This window comes from Lissotriton helveticus, chromosome 5_1, assembly GCF_964261635.1.
Source record: "Lissotriton helveticus chromosome 5_1, aLisHel1.1, whole genome shotgun sequence".
In the NCBI taxonomy this organism is placed as follows: Eukaryota; Metazoa; Chordata; class Amphibia; order Caudata; family Salamandridae; genus Lissotriton; species Lissotriton helveticus.
The window spans coordinates 1,174,946,892-1,174,971,948 of NC_136065.1; the positions used below are offsets into that span (position 1 = coordinate 1,174,946,892).

The 25,057-nt window shown below is 50.3% G+C and overlaps 1 protein-coding gene and 1 pseudogene across 2 annotated transcripts in view; one reads left to right on the top strand and one right to left on the bottom strand.

Annotated features, from left to right (window-relative positions):
• TDRD1 (tudor domain containing 1) overlaps positions 1-25,057 on the top strand; it is a 2,637,228-nt gene that overhangs the window by 1,857,921 nt on the left and 754,250 nt on the right. The window lies entirely within an intron of this gene.
• Positions 19,250-20,807, bottom strand: LOC144756482 (endogenous retrovirus group 3 member 1 Env polyprotein-like; annotated as a pseudogene).

A 25,057-nucleotide genomic window follows, 5' to 3' on the forward strand; every position in this document is an offset into this window, starting at 1 on the left:
GGTATCCAAATTCCAAGATTTCAGGAGCCAGATTGCTAGGTTCATCTGATTGGGATCTGGGTGTCTGATTTCTCCATGGTTTTGAGTTAGAAGATGGGGTGCGAGGCGCAGCTTTTGATGAGGGACCACTGAAAGCTCCAGGAACGTTGGGTACCATGGCTGTCTCGCCCATGTGGGAGCAACTAGGATCAGTGTGAGTGACTGTTGCCGCAGTTTGCGTGCCACCAGCGGAATCAGTGGTGCTGGGGGGAAAGCGTACGCAAATCTGCCTGACCAGTTCATCCATATCGCATTGCCCTGTGACAACGGGTGTGGGAACCTGGCGGCAAAGTATCGGCTTATTGAGTTTTTGTTTGTTGCAAACAGGTCTATTTCTGGGTGTGAGAAGTTGGCCTGATATATCATGCTCACTAGTTCTAGTGATCACCTTGTATCAGTCCAAACAACCCTTATGGTGATTGGTTGTAAGTCAACCTTATAGACCAGCTATCGTAATGGTAGCATGGACAAAGCAGTCTTATGCTAAACTCTTTTGGCATGTGAAGCCAGCTGTTTTACCACAATATAACCCCTTGAATACCAGATGAAAGGACACCACACAGGTTGTTATGAAAGAAACCAGTATGTTCGAGGCATGTGGGCTGCTAAATTCATATCTTAGCATTAGATCGCCGCCTAGTGTTGGGCTCGGATGATTGCACATTGTTGTCCTGGAAGAGTCTTCGAAGTATCCTGAGATAGGTGGCTCCTCCCCTGGACTACAGTGCGCATGGGCATCGGCTCCATCCCCAGATTGTTTTTTTCCGCCATTGGGTTCGGATGTGGTCTCGACGTCTTACTGTCGGAACCAAGTTAATCTATCTTTTACCGGCCAAAAGGCCTCGATTTTCTTGCGTCGGTATTGTCTGCGCTCGGTCTCGAGTCTTCCGTCTCTTGGAGCCGGAATAAGCGGAGTTTTCTTCGCTTTCTAAACTTTGAGGCCTTCTCATCGCGACACGACTGCAAGCCTTTACGGACATGGAGCGGAGCCCGTTTAAATACTGCCCGCTCTGTGGGTCCAAGTACCCACACATCGATCTACACCCCGTGTGTAACAAGTGCCTTTCACCGGACCACGACGACGGCAAGTGCAAGGCCTGTGCACAGTTCCGCTCCAAGAAAACTCTCAAGCTTCGGCGCGCGGTGCGCTTGGAAGCTAGGCAAGCGGCCCCAGATCCGGAGAACATCTTCGGCGACCAGGAAGAAGAGGTCCAGGGTCACCATCTACAAATCTCCCCATCACAGACGGAGGTCGAGGCGGATCCGGGAGACGACGACGGAGTCGCGGGTCAGGTCCTCGAATACGTCGAAGAGGTAGGAGACGACGATGAAATTTATGGGGCCGCGGCGGATAGCTCAGCGGACGAGCTCTGCCCCGAAGGTTACGAGGATACCGACCGGGACACGGGATCGCCTGTCGGCCTTACCCAGGACCCGTTGCCGCAAGCCACAGCCCCGCCTTCGGGCCCGGCTACGGACTCACTTGCTGGGCACGCAGTTTCGAAACCGAAACTGAAACCATCGGAGTCGTCAACACCTAAAATGGCCGACCCGTAATCGAAACTGAAACCAAAGGACTCGAGTGTCCCTAAGATGGCTGCCGTGCCTGTGAAGAAGTCGGTGCCCGTCACCCCGTCGGCTCCGTCGACCTCCGGTCCGCAGAAGCCGAGGAAGTCTGTCGATTCCGATGCTCCGAAATCGAAACCGACGCCCGAAGAAGGGGCCCCCAAGAAAGATGGTCGGCACGGATCAGCGGCTACGGCGCCGTCCAAGCCCGCCAAGGTCGGCTCCAAAGAGGCTACGCACAAGAAGTCTGCGCCCCGGCCTCAAGATTCGGAGGTGCCGAAGACGGTTTCCGCGCCCAAAACGCACAAGGCCCGAGAGGACGTCGGATCCGAGGGACAGCTCAAAGCATCCTTGTCGGCGACGAAACCCACTGGCAGTGTACCGTCCCCCATTGCGGAGTCACTGCAGAGAATCAGGGAGAAAGCCTTTGCTCCATCGGCTCCGATGCCATTACCGCAGCCGCAAAAGGCCGCTCCGGCTAAGCCTTCTGGGAAACTCCTCTTTCTCTTGCCACCTAAGGAGGCGCCGAAAGCGTTTTCGACGAAATCGGCTCCGAAACAGGGTTCCTCGCTGCCTGACCCTCTTCCACGTCGTGTACTCGAATCGGAAGACGATTCAGAGCATTTCATCGATGCTGCCACCGGCAAGCTGACACTCTATAAACGGAAGATCACTTCTGAGCCGGTGGACCCCTACGTCATCCCAATGAAAAAGAAGAGGGTGCCCCTTGACGCCTCAGGCCTCACGGAACCGATTCAGCCTCCTCCAAGACGGAGCCCTACTCCCTCCCCAGAACACTCTGTGGGTGAGGAATATGATGAGGATGAGCAGTACAATTTCCCTATCGATGAACCTGATGTACAACCAGATTCATACGACGACACTGGTGACCAGAACACCCAAGGTGTGGGCCAAGACCCGCAGGCCTTTAATGCACGTGCATCCCCGACTGAGGACTCAGCAGGATTTCATGCACTAATTGAAAGGGCGGCGGCCAATCATGATGTGGACATGCATGCCGACCCGGTTGAGGAAGACTTCCTTTTTGACACCTTTGCCATATCTGAAAGGACAGTAAAGACACTTCCTATGCTGAAAGGTGTTCTCAAACATGCTGGGGACATTTTTAAGGAGCCTACGAGGGCGAGAGTGGTCAACCCTCGCATTGAAAAGAAGTACAGGCCTGCACCTGCGGACCCCGTCTACATCCGGGGACAATTGCCACTGGACTCTCTTGTGGTTGCCAATGCCAGGAAACGTGCCAACTCCCAGACAACGGGTGAAGCTCCTCCCCCGGATAAGGAGTCCAAAGTGCTTGAGGCAGGAGGCAAAAGAGTGGCTGCACAGGCGGCAAACTTTTGGCGCATCGCAAATACACAGGCGCTCCTGGCGCGTTATGATAGGGCGCACTACGACACCCTAGAACAGGTTATACAACACCTGCCCCCACAGTTCCAAGAAGGCACCAAAATGCTTATTGAGGAGGGTAAGCTAATATCAAACGCAGCCATCAAGTGTGCACTTGACGCTGCGGACACAGCTGCTAGGGCTATCAACACTAGCGTTATGCTGAGAAGACAAGCCTGGCTCCGCATCTCAGGGTTTAAGCAGGATATTCAAACAACAATTCTGAATCAGCCAGTCAATCCTGATAGTCTGTTTGGTCCGGATGTTGACACCACCCTAGAGAAAATAAAGAAGGACACGGAAACTGCTAAGTCTATGGGGGCCCTGCAGTCCCAACAGTTTCGTGGCAGCAATTTTCGTCGCTCAGGTGCACGTGGAGTCACCAGAGGACAGATGGGTCAACAATCCCAGTTCTCCAAAGGTGGGGCGCAATCCTCGTTCACTAAACAGAACAAGGGAGGTTATAGGAATAACAGCAACAGAGGTCGCGGCAGAGGAAACAACAGCTCCCGCACCTCTACTCCAAGCAAACAGTGACTTTCTGTCACTGCCCCCCGACCACATAACACCTGTCGGGGGGAGACTGCAGCGGTTCCTGCCCGTCTGGAGAAACATCACCACAGACAGGTGGGTGCGACAACTAGTCCAGTATGGTTATTGCCTAGAGCTGAAATCCACTCCACCCAATATCCCACCGAGGCAAAGGCCTATGTCCGCAGAGCACTTGCACTTATTGCAGCAGGAAGTGGTGGCGATGCTGCAAAAAGGCGCAATCGAGCTCGTGCCGGTGGGGGAGGAAGGCACAGGGGTATATTCCCTATACTTCCTTATTCCAAAGAAGGACGGCTCTCTCAGGCCCATTCTCGATCTACGTCCCCTCAACCTGTACATACTGTCAGAGCATTTCCATATGCTTACACTACAGCAGATTCTTCCCTTGCTAAACCAGGGAGACTTCTTAGCGACCTTAGATCTCAAGGATGCTTATTTCCACATTCCACTACACCCGTCACACAGGAAATACCTCAGGTTCACTATTCAAGGCAGGCACTACCAGTTCAAAGTCCTACCCTTCGGAGTCACTACGGCCCCGAGGGTGTTCACCAAGTGTCTAGCGACAGTGGCGGCGCACCTCAGGAGGCAGAATATCCATGTCTACCCCTACCTAGACGACTGGCTCGTACAAGCCAAGTCAGAGCAACAGTGCGCCGCAGACATGTCGACTACAATTCACCTTCTTCACGATCTGGGTTTCTCCCTAAATTACCCAAAATCGCATCTTCAACCGGCACATGTCCGGCAGTTCCTGGGTGCTACAATCGACACCCTGACAGCCATGGCTCAGCCAAACCAAGTCAGAATCGACAGCATTCAATCACTGATCCAACGATTCCGACCAAGACACTCCCTGCCAGCGAGAGTGTTCATGCAGTTGATAGGCATGATGGCCTCCTGCATCTTCATAGTCCCTCACGCACGGTTACATATGCGCCCGCTCCAGGAGTGCTTAGCGAATCAGTGGACACAGGCTCGTGGGCAATTGACAGACCTAGTGTTGGTTACCAGTCGGGCATACGACTCTCTGCATTGGTGGACTCCACACAACCTTTGCAAGGGCCGACTGTTCCACGAGCCCGTGCCGCAGATTGTCCTGACGACGGACGCATCTCTCCAGGGATGGGGAGCTCATGTGCTCAATTACACAGTGCAGGGACTATGGACGACGCAGCAACAGAAGATGCACATCAACTATCTGGAACTGATGGCAATCTTCATGGCGCTCAAGTCCTTCATTGTACATCTGAGCAACAAGGTCGTGCTAGTCCGGACGGACAACATGACCGCGATGTACTACATTCAAAAACAGGGGGGCACCCACTCGCCACAGCTGTCTCATCTGGCTCAGAGCATGTGGAAGTGGGCCATTCAGAGGAACATTTTCCTCATGGCAGAACACCTCCCGGGCAAGGACAATCAAATGGCGGATCTGCTCAGCAGATACAGCCATCAGATGCACGAGTGGGAGATACACCCTTCTGTTCTCCACCCGTACTTCCAGCAGTGGGGTCATCCGGAGATAGACCTGTTCGCAACAAAGGAGAACGCAAAATGCCGACTCTTTGCCGCCAGGTTCCCTCACCCACAGTCGCAGGGGAATGCGATATGGATGAACTGGTCAGGCAAATTTGCATACGCTTTTCCGCCAGCCCCTCTAATACCGCTGGTTGCAAGAAAGCTAAGGCAGCACTCCATGACTCTCGTCCTGGTTGCTCCAACGTGGGCACGACAGGCTTGGTACACCACGTTCCTCGAACTCTCAGTGGTGCCGCATCAAAGACTGCGCCTCACGCCCAGTCTTTTGACGCAGAACCATGGAGACATTCAGCATCCAGATCCACAACAGCTCAACCTGGCGATCTGGCTCCTGAAGTCCTAGAGTTTGGATACCTTAACCTACCTCCAGAATGCATGAGTATCATCAAGGAGGCGAGGAAACCAACTACTAGAGCATGCTATGCTGCTAAGTGGAAGCGTTTTGTCATCTACTGTACGTCCAATGACATCAACCCACTAGATGCATCTATACCCAACATCATCTGCTATCTGTTACATCTCTACAAGTGCAATCTGGCGTACACTTCCATTAGGATACATCTCTCAGCCATAGCGGCTTATCTTCAGAACAGGCAGCACCTCTCTGTCTTCAGGGTGCCCGCCATTAAAGCCTTCCTTGAAGGTCTGAAGAGAGTCATTCCCCCTAGAACACCACCAGCTCCGGTGTGGAACCTCAACGTCGTTCTCACCAGACTGATGGGGCCACCATTTGAGCCACTGCACTCGTGTGAGCTCCAATTCCTTACGTGGAAAGTGGCCTTTCTAATAGCTATTACGTCTCTGAGGCGTGTCAGTGAGCTGCAAGCGCTCACCATACAAGAGCCGTTCATTCAAATTCACCCAAATAGGGTAGTGCTACGCACTAACCCTAAATTCCTTCCTAAGGTGGTGTCACAGTTTCATCTTAACCAAACTATTGACTTACCAGCATTCTTTCAAAACCCGCAAACGGTGGCGGAAAGAATGCTCCATACCTTAGATGTACGGAGGGCGTTGATGTACTACATAGACAGAACACAACCCTTTAGAAAGACAAAACAACTCTTTGTTGCCTTCGCACCACAACACAAAGGCAACCCAATTTCCAAAGCAGGGATAGCCAGGTGGATTGTTAAGTGCATCCAGATATGTTATCAAAAAGCCAAGCGCACTTTAACAATACCCCCCAGAGCGCACTCCACACGCAAACTGGGGGCATCCATGGCTTTCCTAGGGAACATTCCTTTAGAGGATATTTGCAGGGCAGCCACGTGGGTCACACCACATACCTTCACAAAACACTACTGTGTTGATGTGCACTCCAAGCAGCAAGCAGCTGTAGGACAGGCTGTTCTCAAGACACTTTTTCAGGTTTCTGCAGCTGGCACGGGCAACCGCCGCTGATGGAGGGACTGCTATGTATTCTATGCTAAGATATGAATTTAGCAGCCCACATGCCTCGAACTGAATATGCTACTTACCAGTATGCATCTGTTCTTGGCATGTAGGGCTGCTAACATTCATATCGCCCGCCCTCCTCCCCGGTGCCTGTCGCAGCTGCAGATATACTATTGTATTTATTCATTAGCATGGACATCCTTTACACTTTCACTCCTTCTTCTGCCACAATGGCGAAAAACAATCTGGGGATGGAGCCGATGCCCATGCGCACTGTAGTCCAGGGGAGGAGCCACCTATCTCAGGATACTTCGAAGACTCTTCCAGGACAACAATGTGCAATCATCCGAGCCCAACACTAGGCGGCGATCTAATGCTAAGATATGAATGTTAGCAGCCCTACATGCCAAGAACAGATGCATACTGGTAAGTAGCATATTCAATTTATTAATAACAACACCTCTGAACTCTTTATGAGGTCAGAGGGCTAAGCACATGACAATCTCTTACGAAAAATACTACAAGTCGCACAAAATTACAATGGTGCACTAGGGGCACGACAAACCATATACTAAGTAAGTGGAAGGTGAAAGTCGATAATAGGAATGGAGCTGTGCAGAGGCTGTAGGATCAATGGGACCACGCTATACTAACTTCAGGTAAGTAATAGGAGGCCCACGGAATGCGTGTGCAGAGTGTGAACTCACACGCGAGATGCGTAACAACGTCTATGGACAGTACAGTTCAAGTTAAAGGTGAGTACGGACAATCCTGACTAGGTAGGACTAAAACGACTGTGGAACTCGACACTAGGACAGTTAAACTACCCTTGAGCACCGAAATGCTCGTGGTTTCTCACCCACGGGCCGCGGGTGCATAGGTGTTAAAGTGCGTTGGGTTCTCACGTTGAAGTCAATGGAGCCTGAAAGAAAAGATGCTGCAGGCGACCAGGAGGAAGATGTCCGGAGCAATCCAAGGGTGGATTGTTGAAGGAGACCTGAAAGCAGAGGGGACAATGTTCACAGTCACTAGCCAGTGACTGGAGTGGAACCAGGAAGGAACCAGATGTCGTTGTCGCGATCAGGTGAAGAGTGGACGCTTGACTCTTCAGCCACGTGGACCAGGAGGCGTCTTCGACGACCAGGATGGAGGCACGAGCTGTCCCACGCAGGCTCTCGCTGTCGGCGGTGTCGGATCTGGGATTGGACTCAACAGGCCTTGGCAAAGGCAACCCACGCGGTGAGTGAAGAAAGCGTCTGGTGCGGACTAGGAGAGCCTGGGGTGCCCCTTTTTTGGAAGGGAGCAAGGGCCAGTCTGGAGCAACCAGACCAGCAGCAAAGATTAAAAGTTTCGTCGTCTGGTAGGCCACTAGCCAGCCGGCAAGTGACCAGACAACGCGTCGAGCAGCAACAAAGCAAAAGGGCCCCACGCAGATCTCGTGGATGCTGGAGGGCTGATCTTCGGTGCAGGGGCTGCTTGGGGCTGGGGCTTCTCAGTCCCCAAAGCACTTGGTCGAGTTTACCTCGGGAGTCGTGCTGGAAGCAAAGTGCAGGTTCGTTCAAGATGGCCGGTCCCACGTGTCTCCTCGCACCCACGGGTCTCAGCTTTGCTGCAGATGTAGGTAGAGGTCGGAGAGGTCTGGGAATCCGGGTCTCGTCGGGCTCTGAAGTCTGGATCCTCGAGGGAAGACGACAAAGTGAAGCCGCTGGACGCTTGATGGTGCCTGCAGTTGCAGGGTGGACACTCCTTGTCCACAAGGGAGATTCTTCAGTCTTCTGTGGAGCAGAACGTCGAAGGCCAGAGTTTCTTCGTGTTGAATAGTTCAGGATAATCTAATTTGGAATGGGACCAGCTCCTACCTTTGTACTCCTAAAGGGGGCTGCACTACTGACTAGGTCCCTCCCCTGGGTGGGACCAGGAAGGGGGGTGGCTACACCCCCTATCCTTTGTCCGGTTTCCTGCCAGAGCTGGGGCTGGGATGCCCCAGCAACTGGTTTGAACCGGTGTATGCACAGGGCACCTTGTGTGCCCCAGGCATGTCTCATTCCTGTCAGGCCTCCCTACCTCAATACACAAAATCCTGTCTGGGGTGGTGCTAGCACCTCCCAAGGCAGGAAACCCTTTGTCCAGGCCATCCTCGCTGGAAGGACTCCCAGCAGCAGGAGGTCAGACTTTTGTCTGTGGTGACAGCATCCATTTTGTGATGCTGAGGCTCGAGTTAACTTTAACCGGGGTTCACAGTTACATACATGTCGTGTCCCTCTAGAAGAGTGGAATGCTACCTCCGTCGCCAGAATTGGCGAGGGGGTAGTATTCCAAATCGTATGACACCTTACTCGACATGTTTTGATAATGTTATACCAGAGTTGGCATTTAACCGCGAGGTTGATAATGCACTTAAGAGTATATGGTATAGCGTTATCATGGAACAGCTATTAGGACTTGGTTCCGGAATCTGCAAACGGGCTCAGCTCATGCCAGAGCATCATCTCACATAATTCCAAGCACTCTGCCTTCAGGATTGATAAGGCCTTCCATAGGAGTGACTGATAGGAATATATGTGTCCATTTTAGGGTTATATATAGGTATACTATATCTACAGCAAAGGGTGTTTACACCACCTTGCCCCAGCTGTCATGCAGCCAGTTGTGTCAGATTTAGATGGCCATCTAGGGGTGGCATAATACATGCTTCAGCCCCTGGTAGGCCCTGGGTACACCTATGCCCTGGGTACAGGGACTGATAAGGTGGCCCAGTACCAATTGGTAAATGCACCTAAAGTACATGGTTGTCAATTTAGAGAGAGAACAGCTAGGCTGTGGGTCTGATTAGCAGGCCCACAGCCAGGGAAATCGTAAACCAGTGAAGCAAAAAGCAAAAATCTGGGTTGACCATAGGATTGCAGACCCCACTCTCCTACATAACCCCCCCGCCCCCAAACTTAGGGACATTAAACTAACCCTGACCAGGTGAGTCTTCCTGTTCTAAGTGAAAATACCTGGAGAGACCATCTGCATTGCCATGGTCAGTCCCTGGTCTGTGCTCCAATGTAAAGTCCATCCCCTGTAGGGAAATGGACCACCTAAGAAGTTTGGGGTTTTCACCATTCATTTGATTTAGCCACAAGAGGGGCTTATGGTCGGTCTGAATCTTGAAGTGAGTTCCAAACAAGTATGGCCTCAACTTCTTCAGGGCCCAAACCACAGCAAAGGCCTCCCTCTCAATAGCTGACCAACGCTTCTCTCTAGGGGTCAGCCTTCTACTCGTAAAAGCAAAGGGCTGGTCATGACCATCAATATTCAGTTGAGATAGAACAGGTCACACACCCAACTCAGATGCATCTGTTTGGACAATGAAGGTTTTGGAGTAGTCAGGACTCTTGAGAATAGGTGCGGTACACATGGCCTGCTTCAGGTCATCGAATGCCTTCTGACAGCTAACTGTCCACTGAACTTTCTTTGTCATTTTCTTGCTTGTCAAGTCATTAAGTGGTGTCACAATGGACCCATAATTTTTGACAAACTTCCTATAGTAACCAGACAGGCCCAAGAAAGCTCTGACCTGTGTCTGGGTGGTTGGAGGAGCCCAGTCCTTTATGGCCTGTATCTTGCTCTCCAATGGTTGAACCTGGCCTCCTCCCACAAGGTGGCCCAGGTACACAACCTGACTCTGCCCTATCTGGCACTTAGTAGCCTTGATAGTGAGGCCTGCCTTTTGCAGGGCCTCCAAAACTTTCCTCAGGTGATCCTCCCAGGTGGAGCTAAAGACAGCAATATCATCTAGATATGCTGCACAGAAGTCATCCAACCCAGTGAGGACTTGGTTCACCAACCTTTGAAAAGTGGCAGGTGCATTTTTCAAACCAAAGGGCATCACCACAAATTGGTAATGACCTCCTGGGGTAGAAAATGCTGTTTTGGCCTTGGCATCCTCAGCTAACCTGATATGCCAATAGCCAGCTGTTAGGTCAAATGTACTTAAGAAAGTTGCAGAAGCCAACTTGTCTATCAGTTCATCTGCCCTAGGTATTGGATGGGCATCTGTCTTAGTGACAGCATTGAGACCCCTGCAGTCTTCTCAAAACCTCATCTCTCTCTTACCATCTTGGGTGTGAGGTTTAGGCACTAGAACTACGGGACTAGCCCAAGGGCTCTCTGAGGGATCAATGACTCCCAATTCCAACATCTTTTGGACTTCTTTCTTTATGCAGTCCCTGACGTGGTCAGGTTGCCTGTAGATTTTACTCTTGACAGGCAGACTGTCACCAGTGTCCACCTTATGTGTGCACCAGTTTGTCTGACTGGGGGGTCAGTGAAAACATTTGCCTGAAGGATTGAAGCACCTGTTTACAATTCTCTTGTTGATGGGCAGAGAGGCTGTCAGAAAAGACTACACCATCTACTGACCCATCATCAGGGTTCTGAGTGAGCAGGTCTGGGAGAGGGTCACTCTCTTCCTCCTGCCCCTCATCTGTGGCCATGAGCAAGCCCATGTCCTCCCTGTTGACAAATGCTTTGAGCCTGTTTACATGAAGCACCCTGTGGGGGCTCCTGGGAGTTCCCATGTCCACCAAGTAGGTGACCTCTCCCTTTTGCTCAATGATGGTATGGGGTCCAGACCATTTGTCTTGGAGAGCTGCTGGGGCCACTGGCTCCAACACCCACACCTTCTGTCCTGCATGATACACAGTTAGGACAGCCTTTTGGTCATGCCAAGCTTTTTGAAGTTCTTGGCTGGCGTCACGGTTTTTAGATGCCTTCTCCATGTACTCTGCCATCCTGGAGCGGAGACCAAGTACATAGTCCACTATGTCAAGTTTAGGCTTTTTGAGAGGTAACTCCCATCCTTCCTTCACCAGACATAGGGGTCCTCTTACAGGATGCCCAAACAGAACCTCAAAAGGGCTGTAACCAACCCCCTTCTGTGGGACCTCTCTGTAAGCAAACAGGAGGCAGGGTAAAAGGATATCCCATCTTCGCCTGAGCTTTTCAGGTAGTCCTTTTATCATCCCTTTGAGGGTCTTGTTGAATATCTCAACAAGCCCATTGCACTGTGGGTGATAGGGTGTGGTGAATTTATAATTGACACCACATTCCTTCCACATAGCAGTCAAGTATCCTGACATGAAGTTTGCACCTCTGTCAGAGACAACCTCCTTAGGAAACCCCACTCTGGAGAAAACTCCAAGTAGGGCCCTGGCCACAACAGGGGCTGTAGTGGTCCTAAGGGGAATAGCTTCTGGATACCTGGTGGCATGATCCACTACCACCAGTATAAATCTGTGCACAGATGCTGTTGGGGGGTCCATTGGTCCAACAATGTCAATCCCCACTCTTTCAAAGGGAACCCCACCATAGGTAGTGGTATAAGGGGGGCCTTTGTTGTGCCACCTGATTTGCCACTGGCTTGACAGGTGACACATGAGCGACAAAACTCTTTTGTGTCTTCAGACATATGAGGCCAGTGAAAGTGTGGGGCAAGCCTGTCCCAAGTCTTGTTCTGGCCTATGTGACCTGCAAGGGGAATCTCATGGGCTAAGGTGAGAAGGAAACCTCTAAGAGACAAGGGGATGACCAGCCTCCTGGTAGCACCAGGCTTGGGGTCTCGTGCCTCAGAGTATAGGAGTCCATCTTCCCAATAAACTTTATGGGCACCTGTAGCATTCCCTGCAGCCTCAGCAGCAGCCTGCTGTCTGAGGGGTTCAAGAGAGGAACAATCTAATTGGGCCTGCCTCAAGTCTGCCCTGGAAGGTCCCCCTGTCCCAAGAAACTCAACCTGATCAGGCTCAAGTTCTTCTAGGACAGTTCCTTCTGGGGTCTCTGGGTCAGCCTCCTGAGAGGGCTGATCCTCATCCTGAGGCAGGGGTGAAGGCTCAGCCTTACCCCTACTGCTCTTTCTCTTGGTTAGTGTCTGGTCCATTCTTCCAGGATCTAGCACTAGTTCAGCTGGGCATTTCTTGGCCTGTGACCTGGTCACAGCAAGGACATGTGAAGAGAGACCTAGCATTTCTACATGAGTCCTGTACTCCACATCTGACCACAGTGAGGATTCCAAATCATTGCCCAAAAGACAATCTACTGGGAGGTCTTAACTAACTACAACTCTTTTGAGGCCAGTTACCCCTCCCCAGGAGAAATTAACAACTGCCATACTGTGATTGGTAGTGACATTGCTAGCATTGGTCACTAGGTAATCTGAACCTAGCATGATCTGGTCAGGGTCCACAAATGTTGGTGTCACCATGGTGACACTGACACAAGTGTCCCTGTAGGCTTGGGCCATTTTTCCATTGATTAAAGGTGTTTATCTGTATTTGCCCAGAGTACTAGGACTTACAGTAGGGGTCATATCCATGTCCCCAGTACAAACAAGAACTGCCTGAGTAGGAATTCTAACTAAGTTAGAACCCACCTCAGTTCCCAGGGTTAACCCAACTATAGCCTTGGGAGGTACACAACCACTACTAACTGTACTAGGGGGTGCAGGTGTCTTAGGGACATTAGTGGTAGGAGTTTGGCTTTTCTTGGTGCACTCACTAAACCAGTGAGTCTTACTTTTACAGTATTGGCACCATGGTTTCTTAGGACCATCATTCTTCTTCGTTTGGGACCCACCCTCCTTAGGTTGTTGGGGCCCTGTTGAAGACTTCTGGTCATTTTGCTTATTCTCATTACCCTTCTGGTCTGCTTTCTTCTGGCCACCACCCTGGTTCTGGTTCTGCTGCTTGACCCTTGTCCTGACCCATCTGTCTGCCTTCTTTCCCAATTCTTGGGGAGAGGTCAGATCTGAGTCAATCAAGTGCTGATGCAACAACTGGTTCTGACAATTATTTAAGATTTGTTCTCTCATAATTAGATTATACAGTCCTGTGTAATCAGTAACTTTACTTCCCAGTAACCAGCCCTCCAGAGCCTTAGTGGCACAATCCCCAAAGTCAGTCCAATCTTGAGCCTGAGTTTTCCGGGTATCCCTGAACATCAACCTATACTGTTCAGTGGTTAAGCCAAACCCATCAATCAGAGCAAGTTTCAAGACTTGGTAATCATTAGCATCCTCATCTCTAACAGTGAGGAGCTTGTCTCTACCTTTACCTTCAAAGGAGAGCCACAATATAGCTGCCCACTGACTCTAGGGTACCTGCTGTACTTTGCAGGCTCTCTCCAAAGCAGTCATCCACTTGTGGATGTCATCCCCAGTCTTATAGGGGGGCACTATTTTACTCAGGTGTCTATTATCAAAACTCCTGTCTCTATCCCTAGGGATAGTGCTGCCACCAGTGGGGACTACCCCACTTAACTGTTGCTCTCTAGCAAAGGCAAGCTTTTCTTTGGCAAGGGCAAGTTCTTCCCTCTGGATCCTCAGATTAGCCTTTCTCATCCTTGCTTCATGCTCTCTCCTCTGAGGGGAAGTCATTCTCCTCTGGGGGGGAAGTCATTCTCCTCTGAGCAGAGGCATGAGAGTGCACAGATCTATTGGAGTCCCTAGAATGAGACCTATCTCTTCTAACTCCATGGTTAGGCCTGCTCAGGGTCAGTACTGGGAGTCCCCCAGATCCTTCCCTATGTAGGTCTAAGTTGGCCCTAGTAAGCCTGCTTACTAACTCAGGGCCTTTGTCTGCCTCATCCCCAGAGGTGTCCTCTTATTCCTCCTCCTCTTCTACATTCTCTGTTTCAGGGAGGTCTGGATCTCCAAGGGTACCCTCTAAGGCTGGCATGCTCCCCTCTGTATTAGAAGCCTTTCTAGCATCATATGTCTCTAAGAGACCTAACAGAAAAGGAGTGGTAGGGTTAGAACCCTGTTTCAATTTCCTGGAGGTACACAATTGTCTCATCTCCTGGAAACTGATAGCTGCATATCTGGAAAGGACCTGTGGAGGGTCACTAACCACTTGGGGAGTCTCTGAAGACTCTCCATGGGTAGACATGCTTCTAGTGAGGTGTAAGTGATGCACCTACCTACACTATGGGTTTTCCTACTGATCCCTTGCTAAGAGTTGTAGTCAGGGTGTGCTAGGCCCTTTCTACTACAACAGCTGGTTCAGTAGAACTCAGAGTATTTCTAAGCTTGTTATATGTACCTAGGTACCTTATGTGATCTTTCAAATGATATTTCAAGATTATATGTGGTAAAAACAACAGCAAGCTCAAATCCCAACCGCTGCACACCAATGTGAGAAGTTGGCCTGATATATGATGCTCACTAGTTCTAGTGATCACCTGTGTAAGTCAACCTTATAGACCAGCTATCCTATTGGTAGCATGGACAAAGCAGTCTTAGGCTAAACTCTTTTGGCATGTGAAGCCAGCTGTTTTACCACAATATAACCCCTTGAATACCAAGTGAAAGGACACCACACAGGTTGTTATGAAAATAAACAGTATATTTATTAATACCAACACCTCTGAACTCTTTATGAGGTCAGAGGGCTAAGCACATGACAATCTCTTACGAAAAATACTACAAGTCGCACAAAATTACAATGGTGCCCTAGGGGCACGACAAACCATATACTAAGTAAGTGGAATGTGAGAGTCGATAAAGGAAATGGAGCTGTCCAGAGGCTGTAGGATCGATGAGACCACGCTATACTAACTTCAGGTAAGTAATAGGAGGCCCACGGAACGCGTATGCAGAGTGTGAACTCACACGCGAGATGCGTAACGTCTATGGACAGTATAGTTCAAGTTAAAGGTGAGTACGGACAATCCTGACTAGGTAGGACTAAAACGACTGTGGAACTGGACACTAGGACAGTTAAACTACCCTTGAGCACCGAAATGCTCTTGTTACCTCACCCACGGGCCGCGGGTGCATAGGGTTCAAAGTGCGTCTTGTTCTCGCGTTGAAGTCAATGGAGCCTGAAAGAAAAGATGCTGCAGGCGACCAGGAGGAAGATGTCCGGTGCAATCCAAGGGTGGATTGTTGAAGAAGGAGACCTGAAAGCAGAGGGGACAATGTTCACAGTCACTAGCCAGTGATTGGAGTGGAACCAGGAAGGAACCAGATGTCGACGTCGCGATCTGGTAAAGAGTGGACACTTGACTCTGCAGCCACGTGGACCAGGAGGTGTCTTCGACGACCAGGATGAAGGCACAAGCTGTCCCACGCAGGCTCTCGCTGTCGGCGGTGTCAAATCCGGGCTGGGACTCAACAGGCCTTGGCAAAGGCAACCCACGCGGTGAGTGAAGAAAGCGTCTGGTGCGGACTAGGAGAGTCCGGGGTGCCCCTCTTTTGGAAGGGAGCAAGGGCCAGTCTGGAGCAACCAGACCAGCAGTGAAGATTTCAAAGTTCATCGTCTAGGAGGCCACTAGCCAGCCGGCAAGTGACCAGACAACGCGTCGAGCAGGAACCAAGCAGAAGGGCCCCACGCATATCTCGTGGATGCTGGAGGGCTGATCTTCGGTGCAGGGGCTGCTCGGGGCTGGGGCTTCTCAGTCCCCAAAGCACTTGGTCGAGTTTACCTCGGGGTCGTGCTGGAAGCAAAGTGCAGGTTCGTTCAAGATGGCCGGTCTCACGTGTCTCGTCGCACCCACGGGTCTCAGCTTTGCTGTAGATGTAGGTAGAGGTCGGAGAGGTCTGGGAATCCGGGTCTCGTCGGGCTCTGAAGTCTGGATCCTCGAGGGAAGACGACAAAGTGAAGCCGCTGGACGCTTGATGGTGCCTGCAGTTGCAGGGTGGACACTCCTTGTCCACAAGGGAGATTCTTCAGTCTTCTGTGGAGCAGAACGTCGAAGGCCAGAGTTTCTTCGTGTTGAATAGTTCAGGATAATCTAATTTGGAATGGGACCAGCTCCTACCTTTATTCTCCTAAAGGGGGCTGCACTACTGACTAGGTCCCTCCCCTGGGTGGGACCAGGAAGGGGGGTGGCTACACCCCCTATCCTTTGTCCGGTTTCCCGCCAGAGCAGAGCTGTTCCCATCATGCACTGGGACAGGAACAGACTAATTTGCATACAGCCAGGTTCTGAAACTGGGATGGTGCAATGAGCTAAAAAACAGTGTTGGATCTAGCCCTGATCTCTTGACTGGGTGAGAGTATTCTGCTTAATTCAGCGACTCTGTCCCTCACCACCCCTTGTTGTAAATAATTTTGTCCACCCTAAGCGTGGAAGGGTATACTCAGACATGAGTCCCTTGCTCATTGCACCATCAGGATTCAAGCAAGCCGGGCCGAAGACGGCTGTAATGCCAGAAACCGGTCCCCGGAAGCTTGTTTCCTTCCCAGTGTAAGAATTGGCTTTTGTAGTTTGGTTTGCCCTGTTCCCATCATGCACTGGGACAGGAACAGACTAATTTGCATACAGCCAGGTTCTGAAACTGGGATGGTGCAATAAGCTAAAAAACGGTGTTGGATCTAGCCCTGATCTCTTGACTGGGTGAGAGTATTCTGCTTAATTCAGAGACTCTGTCCCTCACCACCCCTTGTTGTAAATAACAGGTGGTAGAGTGGCCACTTGACGAACCCAGGAGGAGGGGAGTTCTGATGGCCGTCCCCAGACGCCTGGTATCGATCGCCCTCCGGCCTCCCTGGGCGCTGGCTCCACCCCCCTGCTGGGTGTCTGGACACCCTCATCCTGGCCCCTCTGACCCCCAGGCGCGAGGGTCCAGACATCAAAGGACTCCAGTCCTATATCTGGGCCAGCCCTGGATAAGGAGTTGTATCTTGGAGTCGAAGCCCTGCTGACCTCGTCGCGGCTGATCCTGATAAGAACTCTTGTACTTGGAACCTGGAACCTCGGAGCCCTGCTGACGCTGTCGCGGCCCGACCACGCTAAACCATCCTCGGCGCCCTGCTGACGCTGTCGCGGCCCGACCACGCTGAACCATCCTCGGAGCCCTGCTGACGCTGTCGCGGCCCGACCACGCTGAACCATTTTCAGAGCCCTGCTGACGACGTCACGGCTCCTTGCACCCCCCAGCTCGAGGATTGAGAGCTGTGCGCCGGGTATCCTAGTCCCAGTAGGTACCAAGACTGTCCCGCTACCCCTTTCCCCTGATACCGAGACTTTACGGATCCCTCGATCCCCCTGTACATATTGCTGCGAGAACTTGCCTTTATTCTTTATATAAAGACTCTTAAGAATCTACTCTCGTGTGGTGTCCCTTGGTAGTGGTGGGATTGCTCGGCTGTTACGATTGTAGGAGAGGAGCCTCGCCAAGGAGGCCCCTCGACGGCGCTCGGCCAATTCCATACGGAGAGGTGGGTCAAGGGGTGGTCAGTCAGACATCTTCTGTCTCCCCTGGGATCGCCTAAAACCATTTACTAAGTAAGTGGTATAAGAACCACGACTTGGAAAAGGAGAAGGCCTAGGGCCTAGAGAATCTCTGGGGTTCACTATCTGACCCTTAGGTTAGGAGTAGGAGACCCACAGGCGGCGCGTGCAGTGTCTTTACACACTCGCGGGAGTCAATGTTAAGTCAATGGGAACTTAGAAGGTAAGTAAATGGAGGTTTAGGACACTTCCGGTGTAACTAGGAATGTACAACTAACAAAACTAGACACTAGGATAGTCAATCCCTACAGGAGCACCGAAGTACTCGCGTTACCTCACCCACGGGCTGCGGGTGCATAGGTGTCAAAGTGTGAAGGGTTTTCTCGTTGATTCCTATGGAGCCTTGGAAGAAGATGCTGCATGCGACCAGGAGGAAGATGTCCGGGTGGATCTAAGATGAAGAGGACCTGAAAGCAGAGGGGACAAAGTCTAGGTCACTAGCCAGTGACCGGTGGAACCAGAGAGGAACCAGACGTCTTTGAGGAGCAATCAGGTGCGGATGTGAAGCTTCTCGTTGCAGCCATGCGGACCAGGAGGTGTCGAGGACGACCAGGTGCTGGAGAGGAGCTGTCCCACGAAGGTTCTCGCAGATGGAGGGGTCGACTTCAAGATTGGAGCCAACAAGCCTAAGCAAAGGCAACCCACGCTTGATACACAAAGAGCTTCTGGTGCAGACCAGGAGGGTCTGAGGTACTTCACCTTTTCAGGAAAGCAAGTGCCAGTCTGGAGCAACCAGACCAGCGTTGGATTTTCAAAGGAATCGTACTAGCCAACTGGCCAGCAACCGGGACGACGCGTCGAGCAGAACACAAGCAGAAGGTACCCCACGCAGTGTGGTAAATAAATTAATACCCCATCAATCGGAATTTCTAGAATGCTATCAGAAGACAAAGAAAGAGGAGTCCGTGGTGCAGAGTTAAGGGTTTATTCCATAACTCGAGTTAAGGGAGAGCTCCATCACCCAGCAGGTTCAGGAGTGGTCTAAAGCTTCATTCACACAGCAGAATATTTATACATATCCAATCAGTAGGCAAAAGAAAGAAAAAGGAAGTAACAAGCAGAAGTGACAAACAGTAATTTCAAACAAGATGTGTCAAGAATGGGCAAGTCCTATGTCTCGTGAGAGTGCATGTGAGGTTGAAATATGTTCTTGCTCTTTTCAGTTGAAGGCCCTTCCTCATCCGGGGGTTTTATCTCTGGCTTACAGTTAAGGACAGGAACTATTTCTTAAAACAGGAACTATCTGCTGTTGGTTCCCAGAATTGGCAGAACCACAGGAATGTGTGGTCAATGAACTGAGATGCCAGGTGCAGGTTATCTTGCTTGTGGGTTTGAAGACAAAATGGATGTCACACACAAAATGGGTGCTTGTCTGAATAAAAATGGCTACCAGGCAGAAACAGGGAAATGATGGGGCATAATTGTCAATTTTATTTCCTCATTCCCTCCTTGTCCCAGTGTGTACCTGTTTCTATATCTCAATTTGCATGAGATTGTCTATGCATTCCTGTAGCATAATTCTTTCCTGTTCTTTCTGCTGGATACGTGGTGGAATGCAGCTGGCAGCGCATAGTCTGCACAGGGCGGGGCCACATTGGATGCAAAGGCAGCATCCAGTTATTACCAGTAGTATTATACCTGTTGCTGACAGCAATTTCCATCCACAGGATGATACTATTTTCCAAAACCAGTCAGACCATGTCCAAGTGCCAGGTTCTTGATGGAGGCTGGTGGCTATCTTGTGTAATTTTGTTATAGCCGTATATACAGACGGAGAGTTATCAGGAATGAAAACACAGCAGCTAGAGCCGATAAGTTTACAGGCTCCGCCTCTGTCAGCCAGGATGATGTCAAGGACAAGGCGGTTTTGGAGAGCAACCAATCTTATGGCAGACTGTTCCTGAGTCAAATTCCCCAGGGCAGACGCCGTCTGATTTACAACAGCCTCCAGGGTCCTTGTCAACCTGCGTATGACTTTGCTGTTCTGCACAGGACCGACAAAGAAAAAGAAACCTTTGTTGAAGTCTGTATATTGTTCCCATGTAGTTTCCGTTTGATCAACCCCGGAGGTGTCGATCGTTCTTTTGTGTCTAACATGGGGCACTAGGAGGTCTCAGTGGTAAGTGGATGGGGCCACAAAGACAGGGGGTAGCAGAAATGCTATGTAGCATGTCCCCCCCCCCCCAGTTCAAGGGTAGCTGAACATAGGCCGTTTGCCCGCAGATGAAATAAGTATGACGGGATGCTGGAAATGATGATTTTCCTTTGTCCTCAAAGCTCACAGTGGTATGGCAGTCACTGTGTCCTAATGGAACAGAGCCATTTTTACGGACGCACAGGTGCCCTTTTACTGTTGAGACCGAGATGGAAGGGGGACCAGCATTCCTTTTAGGTTTGGTATTTAATATCCTGTAGGACATGGTCACGTTCCCCTGCTTGTATTCTTCGCTTTCTAGGACCGTACCTGTCGCCTGAGGATCTCCATCCTCATTCGAGTAGCAGACAGCATTAAGGACCTTATTTAAGTCCCCCCAAGGCCACCCATTCTTGCATGAATTATTTCCATCAGGGCAGGAGGTTGGGGTAGTGTTGTCGGCTGTCATTAGGGCGAACCAGGCCTCACAAGTTCCATTATAAGAAATCGGGAAGGGGAAGAGAGGCATCCCTCCCTTCTTCTGATGAGGTGGGAGGCGGCCACATATCCAGCAATCTGTGATATTGCTCGCCTGATGGGTATAGTGTAGCATCTGTATAAAGGTATTGTTCCGGAGGGCTAGCCTATGAGCTAGCTCAGGAGGGGGCAGGTCTTGGTGCGTGTGCTCCTGAGTGTTGTTAGGTGCATGAGAGGTACGTGGTGCTGGCGGGAAAGCAATGTGGAGGTCCCAACCGAGACACGTCATGATTGTTATTAAGAAAGACAGTATGATCAAACATATGATAGGGCCGCTATGCAACTTCTTAACATTCTTCTTTAGGCGCCTCATTTTCTCTTTTTCCCACATAGTCAGGGTGTCTGAGTTTGCCCCCATGCTCTGACCACTTCACCACGAGACCTGTGTCCGTGGGCTTAATCAGCCAGAATCCGGGTGGCGAGCCTCAGCTTTGATTTATATTCCTGTTGTGGGGTCTGTTCCAAGGGCAATGAGGATTGTTCAGTCACAGTGTCACTGGGTTTGGCGATATCGCTGGCAACAGAGTCTATTTCTCCAAAGTACTTTTTACAGTGACTGGCATGGAGCCAGCCTTTTCTGCCTTCGATCTTCACCGCAGTCCGCGTAGTCAGGAGGACCAACTTCGGCTTTTTCCACCTGGGCTGGAGGGGATTTGTCCTGTCGAAGTTGCGGACCAAGACCCAGTCCCCGGGTCGGATGGTGTGCTCTTCAGGGTTGGTTTTGTCTGGGAAGGCTGCAGCCACCTGTGAACGACAAGAACGGAGTGCAGACATCAAGGAAGCCAGGTAATCTGTCAGAACAGCGCTATCAACATCAGTAATGGACTTGGGTCTGGGTATTCCCCATATGTTAGGGGGTCTACCAAACACAATTTCATAGGGGGCTAGTCCTGTCCTTGAATGCGGGATCATCCTGGCATAGAACAGTGCCACTGGAAGTGCTGTGACCCAATCCACCCCTTTCTCTGCCACTACCTTCGCCAGTTTAGTCTTGAGGGTCTGATTATATCTTTCTACCAGTCCTGCAGCCTGCGGGTGTCGGACACAGTGGAACTTCCAGGTATAGCCTAGGAGGAGTGAGACTTGTTTCATGAGTTCTGAAGAGAAGGGCTGGCCGTTATCTGAGAAGATGACACGGGGCAGCCCATATTGGGGGAAGAATTCTCTGACCATTTGTTTAGCTGTCGTGGCTGCTGTATAATCAGGGACTGGATAGGCTTCTACCCATCTGGTCAGGGCACATATGACCACCAGGACATATTTCAGTCCCCTACATCTATCCATTTGGATATAATCCATCTGAAGAACTTCGAATGGGTGGTCTGGTGGATGGAACCCACCTTGCTCGACTGGGGTAACTTTCCCTGGATTGTGCTGGGAACATATCATACATGTCTTTGCTCCTTGCTTTGCTGCTGCTCTAAGGTGCTTGTTGTACCATATATCTTTTATACTGTCCAACATGCCTTTTTCCCCCAAATGCGCTGGTCCATGTATGGTATTGATGATAACCTGGACCATCGCATCCGGTAGGTACCACACAGCTCTTTCTGGAATCATCCATCCCTGTTCTGTCTGTACCCCTCCATTGTCTTTCCATTCCTGTATCTCTGAGTCTGTGGCATGTTTTTGTACACTGTGTACGTCTTGGAAAGGATCTCGAACTGTGTGTGCTTTGTTGTTCTGTAGTGTTAGTAACTCTGACTGGGCTGTATTTTTGGCTGTGAGGTCTGCAAGCTCATTTCCTTTGGAGATGTCATCTGTCCCCTTTGTGTGCGCTTTAAATTTAATTATTGATATTCGTTTGGGCAGGTGTATGGCTTCCAGTAATTGTGTGATAAGTTCGGAGTGTTGAATTTTGGCTCCATGTGAGGTGAGGAATCCTCTTTCCTTCCACAGGGTGCCAAAATTGTGTACTACTCCGAAGGCATACTGGGAATCGGTGTACACATTGATGACTAGATCTTTTCCTAAATGGCAGGCGTGTGTGAGTGCTATTAGTTTAGCTGCTTGGGCAGATAGTATGAAGATCCTGTGTGATTCAAGAACAGTAGTTCCGGTGGTGACTGCGTAGGCAGCTGCTAATTCTCCTGTTGTGAGACGCATACAGGAGCCGTCCACGAACAATGTCTTATCTGGGTCACAAAGAGGGGTGTCTAGTAAGTCTTGTCTGGGTTTAGTTACTAAAGGGTACTAAAGGGTCATTTCGTAACCTGTCAATCTAGCCACCGTGAGGTGTTGGGTCTGAGTTCTGTTTAAGAGCAACTCCACGGAATGGGGTACCTGAACAGTTAATGGGTGTCCTAGCACGATGGAGTCACTTTGTCGGATTGCTTGGGCTGTGGCCGCTACCGATTTCAGGCATGCAGGAAGAGCCTGTGCAACTGGATCCAGAATACTTGAAAAATATGCACACGGTTTGTTTCTGCCTGCCTGATCCTGTGTCAGGACGGACAGGGCGGTGCCATCCTTATCAGTCACAAAGAGCGTAAAAGTTTTTAGGTAGTATGGGGTTGCTAACACTGGAACTTGGCAGAGAGCTTGTTTAAGGGTCTGAAAAGCTTGTTCATGTTCCTCCAACCACGGTAACTGTGGATGTTGTGCAACCTCTGCTGTGGTAAGGTTGACGAGGGGTTTTGAAATGAGGGCATATTGTGGAAGCCACTGTCTGCAATATGAAGTAAGTCCCATGAAAGCCCTGACTTGTTTCTGTGTTTGAGGTCTTGTCATGGCGGTTATGAGTTTGATGCGTTCTGGTGTGAGTTGCCTACCCTCCTTTGACAGCAAGTGCCCTAGATAAGCCACTTGCTGTAGACAGAATTGTAGCTTGGAAGGTGATACCTTGTGGCCATTATCAGCTAAAAACTGGAGGACCGTGAGGGAGGCTTCGCAGCATTTTTGTTCCGATCGGGCAGTAATGAGTATATCGTCAACATATTGTAGTAGGGCTGTTTCAGGGGGGGCATGTACTGTGTCCAATTGTCTTTTTAGGGCCTGGCTGTATATGCTCGGACTTTCAGTGAAGCCTTGAGGTGCTCTTGTAAATTGGAAGCTCCGCCCTTGGAGGGAGAAGCCAAAGAGATACTGGCTGTCTGGATGAATAGGGATACTAAAGAATGCATTTTTAAAATCTATTACCGTGAACCATGAAGCCTGTGCATCAATAGCGTTAAGTAGAGTTGAAATGTCTGGGACCACTGGATGTTGGGGTAATACACATTCATTGAGTTTTCGCAGGTCTACCACTAATCTGTACACTGGAGGTGAATCTGGTACCGTCCTCTTACGGACCGGCAGAACAGGTGAATTACAGACGTTGAAAGGTGTTTCTTTGACTACCCCAGACTGAATGAGATCCTCAATTATTTTTAGGAGGGCCATTTCTGCAGCAGGTGGTATCTTATATTGCTTAAGACTTGCTAGAGTGACACCTTCTTTCAGCGTGACCTTGTGTGGTGGAATTGCCATGCACCTGACGTCTGTCGAATCTTTGGCCCACAAATGCTGTGGTAGAGACGCCAGTCTGCTGTCCAGGTCCCTGGAAGTGTAGTGACCCTTGAAGTCACGCAGAAACAATCGGACGTCTTGAGGGGAACAGACTATGACAGCTCCTAGTTCTTTTAATTGGTTTATTCCTAATAAGTTTTCGGGGCAGGTATCTGTAAGGACAAGATCTGTCATGGTAGTAAGAGGTCCCAATGTGAGGGGCAAGGGTCTGGAGGTCTTGTTAACTACTGGTTGTCCTGAAAAACCCAGAGATCTATTTTGTCGGCCCGAGAGAGGAACCTCTGGAAGTTGTCTATGACTGACAGTGGATTTGCTTGCACCCGTGTCCAATAGGAACTTCCGTTCCTCCCCCAGTATTGAGACATCTACATAGGGACCCTTCTGATCTACAGGGATGGGTATTAAGGGCGGGGCATGCTCACTACCTCTCTCTGGGCATCTTCATGAGAAATCAGGGTATGAATCAGCAGTGAAGTCTTGTCCGATATACATCTGAGACTGAGTGGGGGGTGCATTATTTTGTCCTGTCGAGGGTTGGTCCTGCCGGGGAGGATAGACACGGGGCTTCGTCTTTCCGGTGGCCAAATTGTGTTTAAGGACCGGACATTCGCGTACAAAATGTCCTGGCTTTTTACAATAATTACAACATGTCCTATCCTGTCCTCCCCCTTTCTGTACAACAGGTGTTGTCACGGTCTGTGCTACTAGTGCTTTTATTTTTGTTTCTTTCATTCTGCGTTTATCTTGCTCACTTTCTTCACGGAGTCTATTCTGATGGTATTGTAACATCTGCAGCATCTAAGAGGCTGTATTCGCCTGCCAAGTACTTTTTACTTTCAACACTCTATTCTTTACCTGGGAAGTGCATTCTCTACCAATTTGGATACAAAGAGGTGCATGTAAGACCCGCTGGATGGAGTGAGACCACTATTGGCAGTGAAACATCGTTCTAGCCTGGTATAGTAATCCCCCACATCCTCATCTACTTTTTGTTTGCACGCCGAAATGGCTCCCCAGTCCTCTTTCTTAGTGGCTAATAGTTGTGGGAGGACTGCCATTAGGGTGTTGGGTAATGCCTTTACCTTGTTACCCAACGGTTGG